Consider the following 9,627-nt stretch of genomic DNA (forward strand, 5'->3'; position numbering starts at 1 on the left):
TTAATAAAACTACATTCCTAAACTCGGGTGCGCATTGATGCGACCCAAATCCAAATCTCGACGGAGTCAAAATGTGTTGAAAATCACGGGTGCATTGATTACGACGTGGTTCGAAACACGTTTTCACGACGTTGCAATTCTTTTAAAATAACGATAGAAGCGGTTTACGAGTAAAAGGCACATAAGCTAGCATGTATTAAAATCAGATAAAATCAAATACAATAGTTGAGCGACCGTGCTAGAACCACAGAACCCGGGAATGCCTAACACCTTCTCCCGGGTTAACAGAATTCCTTACTCAGATTTCTGGTTCACGGACTGTTAACAGAGTCATACGTTTCCTTGGTTCGGGATACAACCGGTGACTTGGGACACCATTAATCTCCCAAGTGGCGACTTTGAATAATAATAATAATAAATCTCATTCTGATTATCCTTTAATTGGAAAAACTCATTTATGCCCTTACGGTGTGTAGTGAAAAAGAAGGTGTGACACCAACCACATGACAAATTTGTGTCGAGGTAAAGCATAGCAGTCCATACCAAGTCTATTGTCTCTAATCGTGGTTGTTGGTTTATCATAGCAAGATAACTGTTAGTTATAGAGTAGCTACCCCCTGAAGTTAGGCTGTATCTATCTTGTGAATACCATCCTTGCATCTCTCCTTTTAGGAAGTTTAACTTCCTCTAATACCAACTGCTATCTATAAGAGGACTATGTGTCCAAATATTACGAACAGCTTTCATATATACACCATGAACCCATCGCACCCAAAGGGACTCTTTGTACATTACCAATTGCCACAATAACTTTCCTACTCATGTTATGTTCCATATTTTATAGCCTTTCACATTCAAACCTTCTAGTTTCTTTGGGCAGCAAACTTTCTCCCATGCAACCAATGCTACTTTCTTCTATCCCTCAGTCTTCCCCCACAAATATTCTCTGCACAGTTTATCTACCTCTTTTAGCACACTTTGGGGTAAAATAAAGACAGCTCCCCAGAAACTATATATAGAAAAAAGCACTGCATTGACAATTTGTAATCTCCATGCATAAGACAACTACCTGGAATAGGTGACAATTATCCTATGTGTGATCTTCCTTCTCAACATTTGGAAATCAATCTTATTCCATTTCCTTGGTGATAATGGTAAGCCTAAATGCCTGATAGGAAATGTGCCCGTGCAAATCCTGTTTTTGTCAGCAACATGTCCCCGACTCCTTCTTCTACTCTAGATAGGAACATGCTAGATTTTTCCATATTGGCAATCAGGCCTGAGACTTTACTAAAGTGATCTAATATTTCTAGGACTCTATTTACTGATTTCTCAATACCTTTACATAAAATCATTAGATCATCTGTGAAGATGAGATGTGTTAGCTGCAACTCCTTGCACATAGGATAGAATCTAAAATCAGGCAACCTGCTGATAGTCTTCAAAGTTCTAGCGAGGTATTCCATAACTAAAACAAATAACAAATGAGAGACTAGAGCTCCTTGTCTCAATCCTCTCTTCCCTGCAAAATAGCCATGCTCTTCTCCATTTATCTTTACTGTGAACATAGTGGTAGTCACACATACCATAATCCATTGTATGAATCTGCCAGGGAACCCACAACATATCAATGCTTCATCCAAAAATTCCCAACTCACCATGTCATAGGCTTTCCTAAGATCTATCTTCATTAAACATCTTGGAGATGTTTGCCTGTTGTATTTCCTTAGCAGGTCATGACAAATTATCACATTGTGCATCATAGACCTACCCTGAACAAAAGATGATTGGATAGCTGACACTATATGGTGCACTGCTGGTTTTAATCTCTCACGGATCATTTTGGAAATGCACTTATAAATGACATTACAGCAAGCAATAGGTCTATATTGAGTTGCATTTTCTGGTGCTTCCACCTTAGGAACTAATGCTATATTGGTTGAGTTTATTTGCCTCAAATGCTTCCTAGTTTGGAAAAACTCTAACACAACATCAGAAACATCTCTTCATATTATTGACCAAGCTGATTTATAGAATCCACTCCCATAGCCATCAGGACCAGGGCTCGTATTGCTGTCAATTTGAAACACAACCTGTTTAACTTCTTTCTCATTGAATGGCTTCATCATCTCCAATTGTTGATTCACTGATAGCAATGGACCATTATCTAATATCCCTTTAACTGTATGTATCCTACCATTTGGTTTCCTCCCTAGCAGTTCTTCATAATAATCAACAAACATTCCAGCAATGGTATCAGGGTCAGTTTGCCAATTGCCACTACTGTCTCTAAGTTGTGTAGTTTCTTGCTTTAGCTTCCGATGCTTAATGACTGAATAAAAGTATCCGGTGTTGTCATCACCCAGCTTGATCCATGCTGCCTTGCTTCTTTGTTGTAGATACATTTCAGCAAAATATGAGATTTCTTATGTAAGGACCCGGTCGGTTGTTTTGATAGTTAGAGCCCTAATCCTATATTAATGTTTCCCCGTATCTATTTCTGCTACTGTGACTTACTGGGAGGTTCATTTTGTTTTGTTTGGAAGTGTTTGGGACACTTAGTCCCTAAATGGAAGCTTATGTCTTAGAATTTGGACTGTAGTCGAAAATGTGTGAAGATGACTCCAAAATGGAATTCAGTCGATTCTGTTAGCTCTGTCGGGTGATTTAGGGCTTAGGGTCATGTCCAAATTCTGTTTTTGAGGTTTGTAGCTCATTTAGGCTTGAAATGGCGAAAGTCAAATTTTTGGAGTTTTGGGCCGGTAGTGGAATTTTTTATATTGGGGTCGGAATCCAATTCTAGAAATTGGAGTAGGTCCATAGGGTTGAATATGACTTGTGTACAAAATTTGAGATCAATCGGACGTGGTTTGATAGGTTTCGGCATCGGTTGTGGAAATTTGATGTTTCAAGTTCATTAAGTTTGGATAAGAGGGTGATTTGTGCTTTTAGCTTTGTTTGATGTGGTTTGAGAGCTCGACTAAGTTTGTATGGTATTTTAAGATTGGTTGGTATATTTGGTTGAGGTCCCGGGGCCTCAGGTGAGTTTTGGGTGCTTAACGGATTGGTTTGAGACTTAGGAAAAAGGCTGAAGCTGTTGTATCTGGTGTAACCGCACCTGCGCACTTTGGGTCGCAGTTGCGGAGCTGTAGAAGCGGCTATGGAACAACAGAAGCGGATATGGGCCTTATCCAGCTAGGTTCGTAGGTGCGGTGAGGGGTCCGCAGAAGCGAAGGCGCAGAAAGTGGTTGGGGACCGCATGAGCGGGCTCGCAGGTGCGGCCCAGTGCTCGCAGATGCGGTCCCATCCCACTTAAGTTGATTTCGCACCTGCGATGGTTTTTCTGCATGTTCGATTTAGCTGGCAGAAAAAGGGAGCTAAATCGAGTTTTATGTCATTCTTCACCATTTGACTTTGAGAGCTCGGATTTAGGTGATAATTTGAAGGATTTTCAGAGGAGGCTTGTGGTTAACGATTCCTTACTCGGTTTTGGCTATATTTCATTAATCTATTGTTGTTTTCTTCAATTAATCAAATATTTTGAATGAGAAAGTTGGGAAAATGGGGAAAAGTTCCTCAATCAAATTTCTGAGTTTTGAGTAGGATTTAGACATCGAATTTGGATAATTTTGGTACGAGTGAACTCGTGAGTAAATGGCTATTCATAATTTGTGACTTTTATCCGATTCCAAGACGAGGGCTCGAGGAGGCTTTTTGGGCGTTTTTACTAATTTCTTGCCTTAGCTTTGATTTCGTTAGCTAGATTAGTTTCTTGTAGTTATATTTATGTATGTTATTGGTTTTGGCTAGATTTGGGCCATCTAGAGCCGGATATTCGTGGAAAGAGCATTATTACGGATTGATTTGAGCTTGGTTTGAGGTAAGGTGATTGCCTAACCTTTTGTGGGGGAACTCCCCTTAGGATTTGGTACTGATTGATATATGAGTGTCGTGTATGAGAGGTGACGAGTGCGTACACGGGCTATTTGTTGTAAAACTCCGTTTTTCACTAAGTCATAATATATTTTCTCTTTGTTTGAATTACACTAGCATATGTACTATCCCGTTTAGACTAGAAAAGCATGCCTACGTATTTTAACTGCCTATTTGAACTTTGTGCAGCATGTTTAGTGAAATTACTTGGTTTTCTTTGATTTGAACTTAATCTAAACTGTAGATTTTCTTGTCGTGACTGTTATTTATATTGGTTGAGCTGCATATTTACTTTGGGACTACGGAATGGTATTCCGGAAGATCCCCCTATACTGCATATTTACTTTGGGACTATGAACAGTATTCCGAGAGATCTCCCAGCACTGCATATTTACTTTAGGACTACAGGACGGTATCCCAAGAGATCCCTTATATATTTACTTTGGGACTACGGGACCGTATCCCAGGAGATCCCCCTGCATATTTACTTTTGGGACTACGAGATGGTATCTCGAGAGATCCCCTATCGTTATTTCTATGTACTATATTGTTATTCTTCTATGATTTTTCCTTCTTATTAAATTTCAGTCTTTTATTATACTGCGGTAATTCGTTTTGTCTTATTTTGTATATATAAACCAGTAGGGCCCTGACATGACCTCGTCACTACTCAACTGAGGTTAGGCTTGGCACTTACTAGGTACCATTGTAGTGTACTCATGCTATTCTTCTGCACATGTTTTCGTATGCAGATCCATGTACCTCCTACCAACCTCACTTTTAGTTGCACAGTTATTGCTGCTCTAGAGATTTCAAGGTACATTTGCTCGCGTTCGTAGACCTCGGAGTCCCCTTCTATCCTCTTCTTTTGTTGTTCCTCTTTTACTTCTTCTAGTATTGATGTATAGAACAGTTAGACAAATCTTAGAAGCTTGTGACTTATGGTGTTCCGGGTCTTGGGAGAGTTTTGTGTATATTTTTTTGAGATTTGGTTATTTTATATGTCGAACGGCATCCCTATCGTTTATTTAAATTATATGTGGCTGTTATTTGTTAAGGTTTTATTTCATTGTTGGTTATTTCTGCAAAATGATAGGCTTAACTAGTCATAGAGACTAGGTTCCGTCACGACTTATTACGGAGGGAGGATTTGGGTCATGACACTTTCTCATTATCTGATTCTTTTTCCAATGTTTTAGCTTCTTCTCTGATTGTGAGATTTTCATCACTTATTGTACCTGACCGGACCAAACATCTCTCCAATAAATCAGTAATCATTTGATTATCCTTGAATTCATCTACAAGGTAATCTAGTAAGTCAATTTGAAAGAAAGATGATGATGACTCATTCCCAGGAAATTTTATCATTTTCTGCATGTCAAAAATTACTCTCTCCTCATCAAATCGCAATAATAATTGTTTTTGATGGACATTAATGATCGCTCTTCGTATTGAGAGAAATGGTCTACCTAAAATTAATGGTACCTCAATATTTTCTACCATTTCAAGTACAATAAATCTACTGGGAATATAAATGTATCTACTCTAATAAGGACTTTTTCAATTATTCTGTTGGGTCTTTTAGTACTTTGATCAGCTAATTGAAGAGACACACCAGTATCTTTTATTTTACCAAATTCTAATTTTATGAAAATTGGAAAAGGCATTAGATATATTGAAGTACCTGAATCACACAATGCCTTTTCAAAGTAAACACCTCCCATAGTACAAAGAATTGTAAAACTTCTTGGATAACACCTCCCACAGTACAAGGAATTGTAAAACTTCTTGGATCAGAAAGTTTTTGTGGAAGCTTATTTTGAAGTATAGCACTATATTTCTCTGTAAGCTTAACCACTGAAACTTCTTTTAATTTTCTTTTACTTGAAAAGAAATATGAAGGCATTTGTGTCTAAGCTTCTGTGAAAGGTATGTTAATGTAAAGTTGCTTTAAATATCCAGAAACTTTGAAAATGGTTTGTCAAGATTTTTTCTTTTCATTTTTTGGGTAAAAGGGAGGGGTACAAAGTAAGGATTTGTCATCAATTTATTTTTTTGTACCTTTCTTCCTTTATATTTTTGTTCTTTTAGAAGTTCAAAGTCTCTTTTATTCTCACCTTCATTTACTTGTTTCACTTCTTGTGGCTTTCCTTGTCTATTTGTATATGGATCCTTAAGAGTTTTACCTGATCGCAGAGAGATGGATTTGAGGTGTTCCTTTGGATTTTTCTCAGTATTGCTTGGTAGAGCATCTTTTATTTGTCCAGACATGAGGGTTGCTAATTGGCTCATCTGGATTTCTAAATTCTTGATGCCTGAACTTTGACTTTCAACTTTCTTGTCAGTAACCTTAATGAATTTGTATCTCATGTCTTCAAGGTTTTGTTGATGGGCTCTTTGGGACGGTTGTTGATATTTCTGAAAATCTTGTTGCCCTCTGTTTTGATTTTGAAAACCAGGTGTTCCCTGCACCTGCTGCTTTTGATTAAAAAATCTTTGAGGATTTTCAACACCATTTAGGTTACTCCAATTGAAATCCAGGATGTTTTTGTGCCATGGGACTACTAAATGGATAACTGGTTCTATAACCAATAATATTTACTTGTTCTTCATTTTGCATTGAATCTTGGCACTCATGATTGGGATGATTGCCTCCACAAACATCACAATTCTCATGTTGAGATGATGATTGAGTATTTACATTAATGATCTCAACTTTTTGTGTCGGATCTGCAATTTGTTGCGCTAATGAATTCCAAGCTTCAACTTGATTGACTCCTACTATTTTCTTAACAATCATTCTGTTAGAGGGCCATTGAACAATATTTTCTGAAATTTTATTGAGCAATTGCATGGCTTATGTAGTGATTTTTCTCATTATGGATCCTCTTGATGTTGCATGAATAACATTTCTAGTAGAGGGTTTAAGACCATGATATAAAATATAAAAAATGTTAGGATATTGGATACTATGATGTGGGCATTTTTTAGTATTGCTTTTAATCGTTCTCATGCTTGGTATACAGATTCAATATCTGTTTGCACGAAATTATTGATTTCTTGCTTTATTTTAAATGTTTTACATGTGAAAAATATTTAATAAGAAATTTCTGAGTTATTTGGTCTCATGTAGTGATTGAACCTCTTGGAAAACTTATCAACCATATTGGCTTCACCTTTTAATGACAAAAGGAAAAGCCGCAACCTTATAGTATCTGTTGTGACTCCGTTATACTTGCAAGTTTCAACTAATTCAAGAAAATCAATTAGATGGATGTGAGAATCTTCACTCGCAGCACTAGTAAATTGACATGACTGCTAAATAGTTTGAATCAAGCATGTGTGAATTTCAAAGTTATTTGTTGCAATTGGTGGTCTCCTTACACTTGATTCTCCTTCAGAATGATTTGACCTTGCATAATCTCTTAGCATTCTATCAGGTCGTGGTGCCACTTCATCAAACTGTTCTTCTACTTGATGTGGCAGGAGTTGATTGTTGTTGTTAAGTTCTTCGTTCTCCATTTCTTCTTGTGAAGAAATTTGAGATCGTGAAACATGTTCCTTTTGCAAAAACCGTAAGGACTTTTCAATTTTAGGATCGTATTCAACTAGTTCTCTTGAGGAGGACGGGTCATACGCTCCCTAAAAATTTTTCACAAAAGTCAAAGTAATTAGACAATTAAAAAAAACTCAACTTAGTAGTAAAATAATTAGTATGTAGTAAATTATGTCAATCCCCCGCAACGATACCAAAAATTTGACGAGTGTCTAGAGTATATATAATTCTGACACATACTCTGTTCAAATAATAATATAGAAATATGTCGAACCCACAGAGATTGGTTAATCTATTCTACAGATGTTTCTTGTTTTAGTTACTATTTAAAAAATCAGAAAGAATTGAGTTGTGAGTTAACTAACTAAAATGCGTAAATAAAGCAATGGAAAAATATTTTTTTGTTTCACAAATATAAAAAGATGTTGGGATCCTAACTTCACTTAATATTTCTATTATATAGTAGATATATCTATTTTTTAATTTTTATTTCTCACAAATGTATAAATGCCTCTCAAGATTACACTTGTATATTATTACTTAAATTGAACAATTAGTTACACTCCTTTCGATTATACAAATTAATCATCAGAATAGTAATATTAATGTCACGACCCGAATCCCAACCTCGGGGTCATGATGGCGCCTAATATCTACTTGCTAGGCAAGCCGACGTGAATAGAAAATTAACTGATTTTAACAATTTGTGACAATATATTAACAATGAAAACTTTTTATGTCTAAAGTATAGTATAATAATACTGAACAACGAGTCTACACATAACCCAAAAACTGGTGTCACGAGCACATGAACATCTACAGTGCAACAAACATAGTCTGAATAAAATACACTGTTTTGAAACATACAAAAAACATTAAAGATATTAGGGAAGGGGACTTCAGGGTTGCGGACGTCGTGCAGCTATACCTCAAGTCTCTGTCAGCGACTGAATCCGAGCAAAAACTACAGAATGCCACTAGGATAGTATCTGCACAAGAAGTATATAGTGTAGTATGAGTACAACCGACCTCATGTACTCTGTAAGTGCCGAGCCTAACCTCGACGAAGTAGTGACGAGGCTAAGGCAGGTCACTACTTACAATAATAATAATAATAATAATAATAATAATAATAATAATAATAATAATAATAATAATAATAATAATAATAATAATAATAATAATAATAATAATAATAATAATAACACGAAAGGAAAAGTAGGAAATGAAAGTAAAGCAATTAATTTATGAAAATGAACTCGAACCACACTATAAGAAAATCCAGAATATCAAGTCTTATAATCTCATAAAAAATGTTGAAACCAACACAACAATAATAACAACAAGTACAACACACACAATCCGTTGTGGTGCGCAACCCGATCCCACTATATCATCCTTTATGAATATCAAGACTCACATATACAATCCGTTGCAGCATGCAACCCGATCCCACCATTTCATCATTTATCAATATCAATTATCCATATACAATCTGTTGCCGCGCACAACCTGATCCCACAATATCATCATTTATCAATATCAAGTACCCTCCCTTATTCCACCATTTCAATTCATCAGCTTTCAATTTTCGTTGCGGCGTGCAACCCGATCCCCAATTTACAAGAATTTCTACATCCAAAGTAAAGGGTGCAAGGCAATAAAGGACCACGTAATAATCAAAGGATGCAACAAATATCACAAAAATAATAGGACAGGTAAAGCATGTGACAATTAAGGTGTGCAAGTAAAACAGTTAAAGCAAGTAGCAAATAAGCACAGAGTCATGGAAGGGACAAACAGTTCAATACAAGAATAATTAAATGACAAATAACAATTACAGTATAGAAGTCAAATAAAGCATGTAACAATTAAGACATGGAATAAGATAATTCATGAAATAACGAGAAAACATGGAAACAAATGTCTTAACGGCATATATACACTCGTCACCTCACATATACGTTGTTTTCTCACATAAACCATACAACACATAGTTCAAAAATTTCTAGTCCCCTCAAGTCAAGGCTAGATCCAACACTTACCTCACTCCGCAATCAAATCAAATTAAATCAAAGCTCAATCGGGGCCTTTCCTCTAAAATTCAACTCCAAACCAATCAAATCTAACCAAATATG

At 36.3% G+C, this 9,627-nt stretch overlaps 1 non-coding gene across 1 annotated transcript; it reads left to right on the plus strand.

Moving 5' to 3' along the window:
- Positions 1 to 6,899: 6,899 nt before the first annotated feature.
- LOC142181351 (small nucleolar RNA R71) lies at positions 6,900 to 7,005 on the plus strand. The gene has a single exon (XR_012710017.1). It is a non-coding gene; the product is annotated as a small nucleolar RNA R71 (small nucleolar RNA).
- Positions 7,006 to 9,627: the final 2,622 nt, after the last annotated feature.

Source organism: Nicotiana tabacum, chromosome 5, assembly GCF_000715075.1.
Source record: "Nicotiana tabacum cultivar K326 chromosome 5, ASM71507v2, whole genome shotgun sequence".
In the NCBI taxonomy this organism is placed as follows: Eukaryota; Viridiplantae; Streptophyta; class Magnoliopsida; order Solanales; family Solanaceae; genus Nicotiana; species Nicotiana tabacum.